The sequence below is a fragment of the Crotalus tigris genome, unplaced genomic scaffold, assembly GCF_016545835.1.
Source record: "Crotalus tigris isolate CLP2741 ecotype Arizona unplaced genomic scaffold, ASM1654583v1 scf7180000018504.2861643, whole genome shotgun sequence".
In the NCBI taxonomy this organism is placed as follows: Eukaryota; Metazoa; Chordata; class Lepidosauria; order Squamata; family Viperidae; genus Crotalus; species Crotalus tigris.
This window is the reverse complement of record NW_024097043.1, coordinates 2,576,787-2,589,372: the sequence shown is the minus strand read 5'-3', so window position 1 is coordinate 2,589,372 and position 12,586 is coordinate 2,576,787.

Sequence of the window (12,586 nt, the reverse complement as noted above, 5' to 3'; positions counted from 1 at the left end):
TGAGGGGCGGGGACTAGCCTCGGAGGAGACGTGAGCGGCTAAGGCTGCGGGGCGCATGCGCGCACCAAACCTCTCTCATTTGTCCTCTGTCTCTGTCTCTCTTCTTTTTCTTTTTCTCTTGGCTCGTCTAGCAAAGCTTTGGAGCTAGAGCGTTGGCAGCACAGCTTCTAGCGTAGACAATAGGTTGAAGTTTAATTGCAGCAAGCCAACTCGGGAAGAGATTGACGTCAGGAAGGAGCATTTCTTAACGTTTGGTTGGCGGACAAAACATTTTTGGATAGTTTATATTAGGGCTTTGTTGATGAATTCGGTACGGTTAGTTTGAGTTACGTGTGTTAAGTAAATCCAGATATAAAAGTGCAGGAAATGCATATAGAGAGGAGTCTGTTTAAACACAGACAATATACTCAAAATTGCAGCTTAGTTGAATGAGGACAGGGAAAGGAGAGAGTATATTTTCCTGTCGTCGTAGGAACAGTAGCGTGGGAGCCAGCCTTTATAATAAGTCCTGTTGGTCCCCTGCCTAATTTAAAAAGCTCTCTGCAAATGACCACTTCAAGTTTTTGGAAAGAGCAATATACTTTTCCCCCACTTATACAACACCCTTTGAGCTGAGGGAAGAAAACGAGGTCTGTTTCATTGAACTAGTAGTTGGGCAACTATAAAAACAAACAAAATATTCCTGCAAAACTATTTTAGAATTACAAGCTACAGTAGAATTGCACTAATGAAGCTGAGGTCTCTGTGCCTTTCACTGCCTTGTAACAGGGAGAAATGCAGTTGGAGATGATCGTTTTAGCCTCTTTCTGAACTAAAACTGGTATGTTTCAGTTTCTGTACATCTACAATATATCCAGCACAGAGTACTGTGAAATCTTGAAGACCAACATATTTATTGTGGCGTTGTTGTTGTTGTTAATTGTGAAGTCGTTTAAGACCCATCGCGACCCCATGGACAACGTTCCTCCAGGTCTTCCTGTCCTCTACCATTTTCTGGAGTCCATTTAAGTTCACACCTACTGCTTCAGTGACTCCATCCAGCCATCTCATTCTCTGTCATCCCCTTCTTCTATTGCCCTCAATCTTTCCCAGCATTAGGCCCTTCTCCAGTGAGTCCTTCCTTCTCATTAGGTGGCCAAAGTATTTGAGTTTCAACTTCAGGATCTGGCCTTCTAAAGAGCAGTCGGGGTTGATCTCTTCTAGGACTGACCGGTTTGAACGCCTTGCAGTCCAAGGGACTCGCAGGAGTCTTCTCCAGCACCATAGTTCAAAGGCCTCAATTCTTTGGCGCTCAGCCTTTCTTATGGTCCAACTTTCACAGCCATACATTGCAACTGGGAAAACCATGGCCTGGACTATACGCACTTTTGTTGGCAGGGTGATGTCTCTGCTTTTTAGTATGCTGTCTAGATTTGCCATAGCTTTCCTCCCCAGGAGCAAGCGTCTTTTAATTTCTTGGCTGCAGTCCCCATCTGAGGTGATCTTGGAGCCCAGAAAAATAAAATCTGTCACTACCTCCATTTCTTCCCCATCTATTTGCCAGGAATTGAGAGGGCCGGATGCCATGATTTTGGTTTTCTTAATGTTGAGTTTCAAGCCAACTTTTGCACTCTCCTTCTTCACCCGCATCAAGAGGCTCTTTAGTTCCTCTTCACTTTCTGCCATTAGAGTGGTATCATCTGCATATCTTAGGTTGTTGATATTTCTCCCGGCAATCTTAATTCCAACTTTTGATTCATCTAGCCCTGCCTTTCTCATGATGTGCTCTGCATATAAGTTAAATAGGCAGGGCGACAGTATACAGCCTTGTCGGACTCCTTTTCCAATTTTGAACCAATCAGTTTTTCCGTGTCCAGTTCTCACTGTTGTTTCTTGACCCGCATATAGGTTTCTCAAGAGACAAATAAGATGGTCTGGTATTCCCATCTCTTTAAGAACTTGCCACAATTTGTTGTGATCCACACAATCAAAGGCTTTAGCATAGTCAATGAAGCAGAAGTAGATGTTTTTCTGGAACTCCCTAGCTTTCTCCATGATCCAGCGTATGTTGGCAATTTGATCTCTAGTTCCTCTACCTCTTCGAAATCCTGCCTGTACTTCTGGTAGTTCTCGATCCACATACTGCTGGAGTCTAGCTTGTAGGATTTTAAGCATAACTTTACTAGCATGTGAAATGAATGCAATGGTGCGATAGTTTGAACATTCTTTGGCATTGCCTTTTTTTGGAATTGGAATGTAAACTGACCTTTTCCAATCCTGTGGCCACTGTTGAGTTTTCCAAATTTGCTGGCAAATTGAGTGTAGCACTTTTACTGCATCGTCTTTTAAGATTTTGAATAGCTCAGCTGGAATACTGTCACCTCCACTAGCTTTGTTGTTGCTCAATTTTTCTAAGGCCCATTTCACTTCACATTCTAGGATGTCTGGTTCGAGGTCAGTGACCATCTCATTGTGGTTATCTGGGACGTTAAGCTCATTCTTATATAGTTCTTCTGTGTAGTTTTGCCATCTCTTCTTAATCTCTTCTGCCTCTGTTAGGTCTCTGCCATTTTGGTCCTTTATCATGCCCATCTTTGCATGAGACGTTCCCTTCATATCTCCAATTTTCTTGAAGAGATCTCTGGTCCTCCCTATTCTGTTGTTTTCTTCTATTTCTTTGCACTGTTCATTTAAGAAGGCATTCTTATCTCTTCTAGCTATTCTCTGGAATTCTGCATTCAGTTGGGTGTATCTTTCTCTTTCTCCTTTGCCTTTAGTTTTCCTTCTTTCCTCAGCTATTTGCAAAGCTTCCTCAGACAGCCATTTTGCTTTCTTGCATTTCTTTTTCTTTGGGATGGTTTTAGTTGCTACCTCTTGTATAATGTTGCGAACTTCCATCCATAGTTCTTCTGGCACTCTGTCTATCAGATCTAATTCCTTAAATCTATTTGTCACCTCTACTGTATATTCATCAGGAATGTGATTTAGTTCATACCTGAGTTGCCTAGTGCTTTTCCCTACTTTTTTCAATTTAAGCCTAAATTTTGCAACGAGAAGCTCATGATCTGAGCCACAGTCAGCTCCTGGTCTTGTTTTTACTGACTGTATAGAGCTTCTCCATCTTTGGCTGCAGAGCACATAATCAACCTGATTTCTATGTTGACCGTCTGGTGATGTCCATGTGTAGAGCCATCTCTTGGGTTGTTGGGAAAGAGTGTTTGTTATGACCATCGTATTCTTTTGACAAAATTCTATCAGCCTGTGCCCTGCTTCATTTTGTACTCCAAGGCCAAACTTGCCTGTTATTCCGGTTATCTTTTGGCTTCCTACCTTAGCATTCCAATCCCCCATGATGAGAAGGACATCATTTTTTGGTGTTAATTCTATAAGGTGCTGTAGGGCTTCATAGAACCGGTCAATTTCATCCTCTTCAGCACCAGTGGTTGGGGCATAGATTTGGACTACTGTGATATTGAATGGTTTGCCTTGGATTCGAATTGAGATCATTCTTTCATTTTGGGGATTGTATCCCAGTATTGCTTTTCCTATTCTTTTATTGACTATGAAGGCTACTCCATTTCTTCTGAGGATTCTTGCCCACAGTAGTATACCTGATGGTCCTCTGAGTTAAATTCACCCATTCCTGTCCATTTTAGTTCGCTGATTCCTAAGATGTCGATGTTCAGTCTTGTCATCTCTTTTTTGACTACGTCTAGCTTGCCTTGATTCATTGATCTTACATTCCAGGTTCCTATGGAGAAAAAATCTTTACAGCATCGGACTTTCCTTTCACCACCAGATATATCCACAACTGAGCGTCCTTTCGGCTTTGGCCCAGTCCTTCATTCTTTCTGGCGCTACTAGTACTAGCCCTCTGCTCTTCCCCAGTAGCATATTGGACACCTTCCGACCTGAGGGGCTCATCTTCCAGCGTCATATCTTTTTGCCTTTTAGTACTGTCCATGGGGTTTTCATGGCAACGATACTGGAGTGGTTTGCCATTTCCTTCTCCAGTGGATCACATTTTGTCAGAACTCTCTGCTATGACCTGTCCGTCTTGGGTGGCCCTGCACGGCATAGCTTATAGCTTCATTGAGTTACACAAGCCCCTTCGCCACGACAAGGCAGTAAGGGGTATTGTGGCATAGACTTGCCAAATATAGAGACCTATTTTTACTGGGTAGGTTATATGTAATATGTCCTGCTATATAATTATGGCACCTTTCACACTCACTGCTGATTTTTTAGCAAGATTAGACTGCTCTCCCACAGATATCTGTTACCATTTTTAGGATGTAACTATAGGAATATTTGGTCAAAAATAAATCAATTTGAACCCAATATATTTTTGACCAAATATTCATATGATTTCATTAAATCACATTAAATTCATTTGAGGGCTGCTGATGTATTGAGTATAAAAGCACTTTTGGTTATTATAGTAATTTGTTTATTCTAATATACAATTCATTATAATTATTGTTTATTTTATTATCTTTACAGGTTTTGTATTTTGAGCTTGTGAGTTGCCAGTTTTGTGATAAACAAATTCTTCTTTAATACTGTTCGGATTTTAAGAAAATATTGTTAGAATGGTATTAATTGTGTCATGTTCATGATTTGTGCATTTTGGCTAGTGTAAATGTGCATTGCTGGCTTACAGTTGGAAGACATTATTGCTCCAATTAGGTTGCCTATTTGTTCATGTATTATATTTTCTTTATTTTCACATACAGCTATGAGTTGCAGCACTGTGGTAGTTTAAAAATCAGATAAATAAAAATTAGTTAGTCAAGTCCAATCCCAGATCCATGCAATAGTAGTTGTTGCTGCCTTCTTCCAAAACTTTTTGACTTCTCAGTCTGATGATTTACAGTACTGGAATTTCCTTGCTGTCTCTTACCCAAATATTAATCAATTTCTGCTTTGCTTCCAATCCCAGACAAAGCTGATGTGGGATTCTTGTTCCATATACACTAAAACAATAACAGAAGTTTACTTGTACAGTTCCAATGAAGGGGACATCACTACCTCCCTGACTAACTTATTCATGGAACTACTCTTATTCTTCTGAACTTTTTTCCTGCCATTCCAGCAAAACATGCCTTACTTTAACTTAAATTCAATATTCCTCATACTGCCTAGTGGGGTGACAAAAACTTGTGACTTGCAATGTAACATAGTTTCACTATTTCATGAATACTGTTGCATTCCTTTGTTATTTTCATCTCTAAACAGTTCCTCCAGTCTCTTTACAGGACTTGATTTCCCTTGTTCATCCTTGCTGCCTCTGTTCTGAACCTGTTCCAGTTTCTCTGAGTCCTTAATGTATGCTCAGAACTGAATATAAGCATTCAAGAACAAAGTGGAACAATACGTTTTTGTGGTTTAGAAGCCATGTCTGGTGATGATATCCAAAATTTGCTGTTTTTGCAGATGTATTATTGGTTCATATTCAGTCAGAAATAAATTACTATGTGATTTGTTTTTCATAAATTGTATTGTCAAGCCCTTTACTACCACTTCCATCACCACCACCCAATCCTGCTATGTCACAGGGAAAATGGTTGCCAAATGATTCTAACACATCATAGATACATTATGAGAATCAAATATGTTTTCAATAAACTTCATTGCCACTTTGAAGAAGCAGGATAGAAAGCTGATTGAAGTTTTTGAGCTTGGTGTTGGAGAAAACTTGAGAGAAACATGGATAACCAAGAAAACATATAGAAAAAGAAAATCAATTCACAATTCTTGCTTAAGAGAAAATGACAAGGTTCAAATTCTGGACACATGCAAATATTCGATTAATGAGGGTATTAGATACATAGTTGGAAGAAGGGCCAGGTTGGGGACAGAGAAGGTCTAGCTATGTGGTTGCTAATACTCCACACTGACAAAACAGCCACATAATCACTGCTAAGCCAGGTACCCCTTCGTATCTTATATTTTTGCATATAATACTTTCTAAGCAGAAAAAATAGCATTTTATCTCATTTAAAGCCCATTTCTCTGTCAAATTGAATTATATTTGAATTTTATTTACATCTTGTGAAATATTAAGTATCCCACTGAATTTGTACCCCACTACCCCACCTGAGTCAGTTTTAAATAAATAAAAACATCAATGTTCAATTATGTTTGCTTTTCTTCATATATTGTGCTAAGCCACAATTTTATTAATCATATTTTGTTAAGTCACAGTGGTTAGGCTCATAAATAATGCTAAGCCTCAAAATGAGTTGCAGTGTATTCTGTCTTAATACAGTGTGTAAAGTTAGGCATGTACTTAATTATGAAGTTTGTTTTTGTTGGCTACTCCATTAAGGTTTTGAGGATGAGTTTTGTTTATGCAGCCGCACAAATTGGTCCTCCCTTCCCAGGATCATTCCAGGATAAGCCAAAAGTTCTGAAGGTACATTATTTTATAGGTAGTACTTCAAGTGCTATATCTTTGTTGGAAGGTTTAGATCAGCGGTCTCCAACCTTTCTGGCTTTGCAGACCGGTGAGGGGGGAGGGGATGGGTCCACATGAGCAAGCGCATGTGTGCACTCAGTTCCATTTGCATGAGCAGCCAGCATATGCGCCTGCCGTTCACTCAAAATGGAGCTCCATGTGTCACAAATAGAGCTGCATGTTCACACAAATGGAGCTGTGGGCCATAGTCGGCTGCAGCCCGGGGGCTTGGGGCCCCCTAGTTAAATGGAGTTAATCAGTTCAACTAAATTCCTCTTTTTTCTGCTTTTGTCCTGTATTTGATGACTGCAGATTATTTACATCTAGTCTTAACAATGTAGACCTTGGTTTTATATTTTTTAGCAGTTTGCAAATTTGAAGTGCCTGGCAAAATTCTGAACCTATCTATACAAATAACAGGAGCATGTCACTAGACGTAATCAATGCTTGTGAAGCATTATTAAAGCTTTTTCCCTTCAGGTTGTCTGTGGTGGCTTCTTCAACTTGACCAATGCAGACAAGTATATAAGTTGGAAGGGAAAAAAAATTCTACCCTTAATTCATAGAATAGTCATCTTAGAAAAAAACAGACTGGAAAATTTTGTAAGAGTTAGCTCTCTACATTAGCCTATAAATATTTAAAGTTACATGCACCACTTCATTTCACATTCTTATCAACTTGCATGCCTAAGTGCAAAGCCTTTTGCCAAAACTTAAAGGCTTGCTTAATGTATCAAGGCAATCATTACTATCATTCTTGTGTTCCAAAAATCTATCTTGGGAATATATTGCAGATGCACTAAGGATGCATTGTTGTTGTTATATTTACCTTGTTCATCCATTCTGAAATTATAGAAGTCACAGTTCCAAAGATATAGTACTATATAAAAAAGTTAATATAAACATTGGTCCTCACCTGGAAGTCTCTTGGCACCCATCTCTCATATAGCAGTCTTATCTAAATCATATTGAAATGAGAATCTCTCCACAAGTTTTGCTATTGGAATTGGTTTTTAAAAGCTTCAGCATCTAGATATGAGTTCTCAATTATGTACAGTCAACTACAATACTGAATTAATCATCACACTAAATACATTGAAAAGTTGATCCATTACCAAATGGAAGTTCATAGATGCTCTAGGAGTTTTCACAATATGAACTCCTCTTGATACTTGTATTGCAGGTTGTGTTGTATTGCAGGGTTTTCAGATTCCTTGTAATTCAGAATATCACAACTATTATTTTATCAAAAGGAAAAAAAAGTGAATATTGGGATCATGGCTGGCTCAAGTTATAAAATGCTTTGAATTGCAGAATGATGGGTGTCTGGAAGCAAATGTCTATTTCTAAAAATGAATATTGACATTTTAGGAAACAGAAAACAAATATTTAGAATACTAAAATATACTTATTTTTTTCTTCTGATTATGGACTTCACCATCTTAAAACCAACAAGCTTTGATTTTTTTTCTAGTTAAAGGCCAAAATATTGGCAAATTCTACCTCATTTAGAATATTCTGTTCAAAAGTCCATGATGACTATATTGTCAAGGACTCATTTGTATAGTCAAAACATGATATAAGGCTGTTGCCAGAAATAAGGATTATCCCAGGAAGGCTACATCCTACAGATCTACATCCTACAACACTGAAGAAACTAGTAGAGGTGATTGCAGAACTGCCAACTTTTAATATTTGAGAATTTCTGGAAATTTGTGAACACTTAGAATATAACAATTTACAAGAGTCAGCATATGTTTGTTACAAATAAGTCATGCCAATTAATCATTTTTTTAATAGAATTACTTGCCTAATAAATCCAAGGAATGCCAAACATAGTGTACTTTGGCTTCAGCAAAGCATTTGACAAAGTGTTGTGGTCTTTTAATAGTAATTTTATTAAAAGATACAATTAAGAAGATAAAAAAATACAAATTAAAAAAATCAAAGAAAAATAGCACAGAAAAGAAAACAAAAGGAAGTATCTTTCAAAGATGCTGAATTAGAAGGAAGATGGCTATTCTCTTGTAGCTTGTATCTTGGCCAAAAGCACTGTAGGTGGTGCTATAAGATAATTCAGTCCAAAAAATATCCACATTATTAACCTACAAATCTTAGTCTCAGCTTCTGGACAACTGTAGAATTATTATGGGTATTTCTTTATTCTAGCTATCCCCCTGCATTTCTAGCTATCATCCAGAGCATACCTATGATTCATTGTCTGAGTTTACATATCCTAAGCCATGTTTGTTTAAGGCCTAGGTCAGTGGTGGCAAACCTATGGCACGGGTGCCAGAGGCGGCACTCAGAGCCCTCTCTGTGGGCATGCCTGCCGTCACCCCAGTCCTAGGCCTTCATCTGGATTTTATAAAACCTTTTCGTTTTAGGCCTCTGCCGCCGTGTACAAAAAAAAAAGGTTCAATCAATCAGTCAATTTCAACTTCTCGCAGGAAAAAAAAGATCTTGCAAAGTTGGAATTGATTGATTGATTGAACTTTTTAGTCCCATCCAATCTGCCGTTACCACCGCAGCCACGCCCAGCCAATGGGCCACACCCACCCAATGGGCCACACCCACCTGGCACCCGATGATGCATAAGTGGGTTTTGGGTTGCAGTTTGGGCACTTGGTCTCTGAAAGGTTTTCCATCACTGGCCTAGGTTGTTGAATAAGCAACAAAGCTGGCTCCACCATTCACAATAAGACAAAACCAACTAGCCATTCTGATTTAAGAATAACATGTGAATCCAGGCTGAAGGAATCTTCTTAACAAACTTTCCAACAACCTTTATAATTATAAGAAGCTGCTTCTACAACAGATTGGTGCTTGTTTGCCTACATATTCTGAATTTGAACATTTGCATAGGCAATAATAATAGGAACAAGCAATAGATCATCATCTGTTAGTCATACAATTTTCTATTGTTTTTGAAGAACTTATTTGATTTATGTAAGTAGGCTCTCATCCATGAAAGTATCTAATCATTTTTTTAAAACGATATCTGAATTAAAAAAATTAGCAAGAAATTATTGGCTCATGCAATCAACTTGTACTCCAGCTTTACTGTATCTTCTTTAGCCCACCCCAACTAGAGAGCATATAAGAGGTATATCATAATTCTATGAGAAATCATTATTTGTATTTGAGATAATTAAATTCATTGAATATCTGAATTTTTAGACTGAAAGTTGCACAGAAATGTATATGTCTACTTTTCAGTAATTTTATAGATAGGTTTAAATGGGGAATGCTGAATCCCAATAAAACTTGAAGAAAATGCATTCCCCATCACTTTTCCGCACTCTGTTCATTTATATATATATATATACGTGTGTGTGTGTGTGTGTGTGTGTGTGTGTAGATATATCTCAATAATTAAACTAAAGAGCCCTATAGTACCATTATGCAAAAGTTCCTCTTTCAGGACATATTGAGTCTGGAATAATAATAATAATCATCATCATCATCGTCATCATCTTCTTCCTCCTCCCCCTCCCCCTTCCTCTTCTCCTACCCTCCTCCCTTGAGCTGTTTATATTGCTGCCTTTATAGATTGGGTATCATTTAAAATAGATGACTGAAAAGAATATGGATTCAAGATATATTGCAATATTTTATTCAATAAATATTGATATAGAGGTAGTCCTCGAGTTACGGGTGTAATGGAGCCTGCCCATTCCACTCATAACTCAAAAACTCGTAGAGTGAATCTCACACCTTGAATGAGATCACTCCCTTGCTCATTAAGGCACATGGCTCATTAAGTGAACATGAGGTATCTCAGGGTGGGGAAGGCCATGGAGGGCTTAGTGATGGAAAAGGACCCCAAGGCTTCCCCAACCCACTAAGATAACCCCTTCCTGCCACTGTCGGCCTCACCTGTAAAAAAATCCGTCTCCTCTCTGCTGCTGTTTCTGCTTCCGCCCGGATCTGAGGCTGTGGGACACTTCCACGCTCCCCCACAGCCCGATCCGGGTGCTGGAAGCCTTTTCCAGGCTGCTGCCACCCAGAAATGGGCTGCCAGAGGGCTATCTACGCATCCCTTGGCCTCAGATTTAATAATTGAGTTAATTTTTTTTAAAAGGAGATTCAGGTTGATTATGAGAATCTGACTGCAAGACTTGTTAAATTGTAAACTATCTATTGAGAAAACGGATGACCTCTCACTGGAAATGTTCAGCTGGCCATCTGTCTGGGAAGGTTTAGTGAATTCCTTCACTAAACAGGGAATTGGACAAGGTGATTTGTAAAGTTCCTTCCATGTCATATTGATTAATAAAATCATGCCTTACCAACAGGTTATGTAGGCTGAATTTTATACACTTGGACCACTTTATCTGAATAATGCAGTGTGTTTGATTCCAGTTTGGCATGTTTTGTTAATACAGCCTTTGTAACTTGTAAATCAGGGTTTATGGCTATTGTGTAACTCAGCCTTGTGATTTTAAAACTCAATTACGGTTAAGAAAATTACAGCTTAGGAAGTATGATTCTTCTAGCATAATTTGACTGATGTTTGATTGATGGGTAATTGTAATCAAGCATTAAGCAATGAAGCAATTGTTTATTTCTTAGGCAAGAGTAACAGATCCAGATGCTCAGGCAAGGGAGTTTTCTTCACCCAAGGGTGTCTACCTACCATGGCCGATATAGAAAAGCAGAGACCAACTCATATCTAGTATATGTTTTTCTAGCCCAGAAAATACCTTCATTTTGCAATCCATTTCTATCCTACTATTACTACCAGTCATTATACTATTAGTAGTAGTGCATTCCTAAATGCATTATAAAGAAGGCAAATACTAATATAGATCAAATAATTTACTTCAAATTAACCTTTTCAATATACCAGTGGTTCTCAACCTGTGGGGTCCATGGACCCCTGGTGGGCCACAATCTTGTCACAGGGGCGGTCCATGGAGGCTTGAAGAAATGTTATGAATTAAATGTTGAGTTAATTTTTGGTGATTTATGGCCACAAAAGGTATTTTTTGTGGTACCCTGGCCACAAAAGGTATTTAAAGAGGGTCCCTGCTGAAGAAAAGATTGAGAATCACTGCAATACCTCAACCTAAAGCAGTTTCTGCTGCCTGTGTCACATTTTTGTCATGAGCTGCTGGGAAGAAGGATTTTTTTTTTTAAATACAGAACATACAATAAAAAAGTCAAGTAATACAACAGGCCTTTACAATTAGCACAGCATCTCTAATGGCTTGCAGATATGATTGGGGCTCTAAAGCCTAAACAAGATCAGGCCTGGTTCATACATACTGAAAATTCCAATTCTTGGGAGTAGAAAGCATACTTTCTACTCCCCAGATGATAGTAGGCAAACTACTTCCTTAACTATTGTTAACAAGAAAACTGCATGGATGTGTCCCTCTAGTGAGGAGGAATTGAGTTTAACTCAAGACTGCTTTTCTCTTTCTTCTTGTTATGGGAATTGTAATCTATTGTAATCTTGAGGGTACTAGGAGAGATCCCTGAAAGCTCTCTATGAAAGTCATCAGTGTTACCTGATGCTTCATGAAACTGCACAACTCATTGAACTGCCAGCTTTCCAAGCAGCTATAGTGGACCCAGTTCAAAATAACTAATCATTTTTTTTTTATTTAGCAATAATTATCACACTAAGCAGAAACCAAGCAAAGCACAGAGGCTTAGGTAGATGTAGCACTACATGTTGTATACGGGAGTAAGTAGAGATAGTAAGTATGTGGGGTGGTTTATTAATTGAGGTTTATTATACCACAATAAAACAATAATTTAGTACTATGAATCAATCTAATCTGTAGGTATCCTATACACCACTTATTTCCCCTTTTCTTTCTCTGTATCTAATAAGATAGAATGAATGAAAATGAAATATGATTATTGTAAGATGTTAGATGAGCACTGGATTTATGTTTAAGCTTCTAGCAACCTCTTCCAGTTCAATTTATCCCACAGGATTATTGGGAAATAAGGGGAGAACCTCCTGGAAGCTAACCTGAGCTCCTGTAAAAAAGATGGGTCTTAAAACTATAAATGAAACACACACACACACACACACACAAATAATACCTAAAAACAAATACAAAAAAAGTCCTGTTAAATGTTCCCTTTCTTCCTGAAATTGCTTATCTGGGAGTAAATAAATTAGATAAT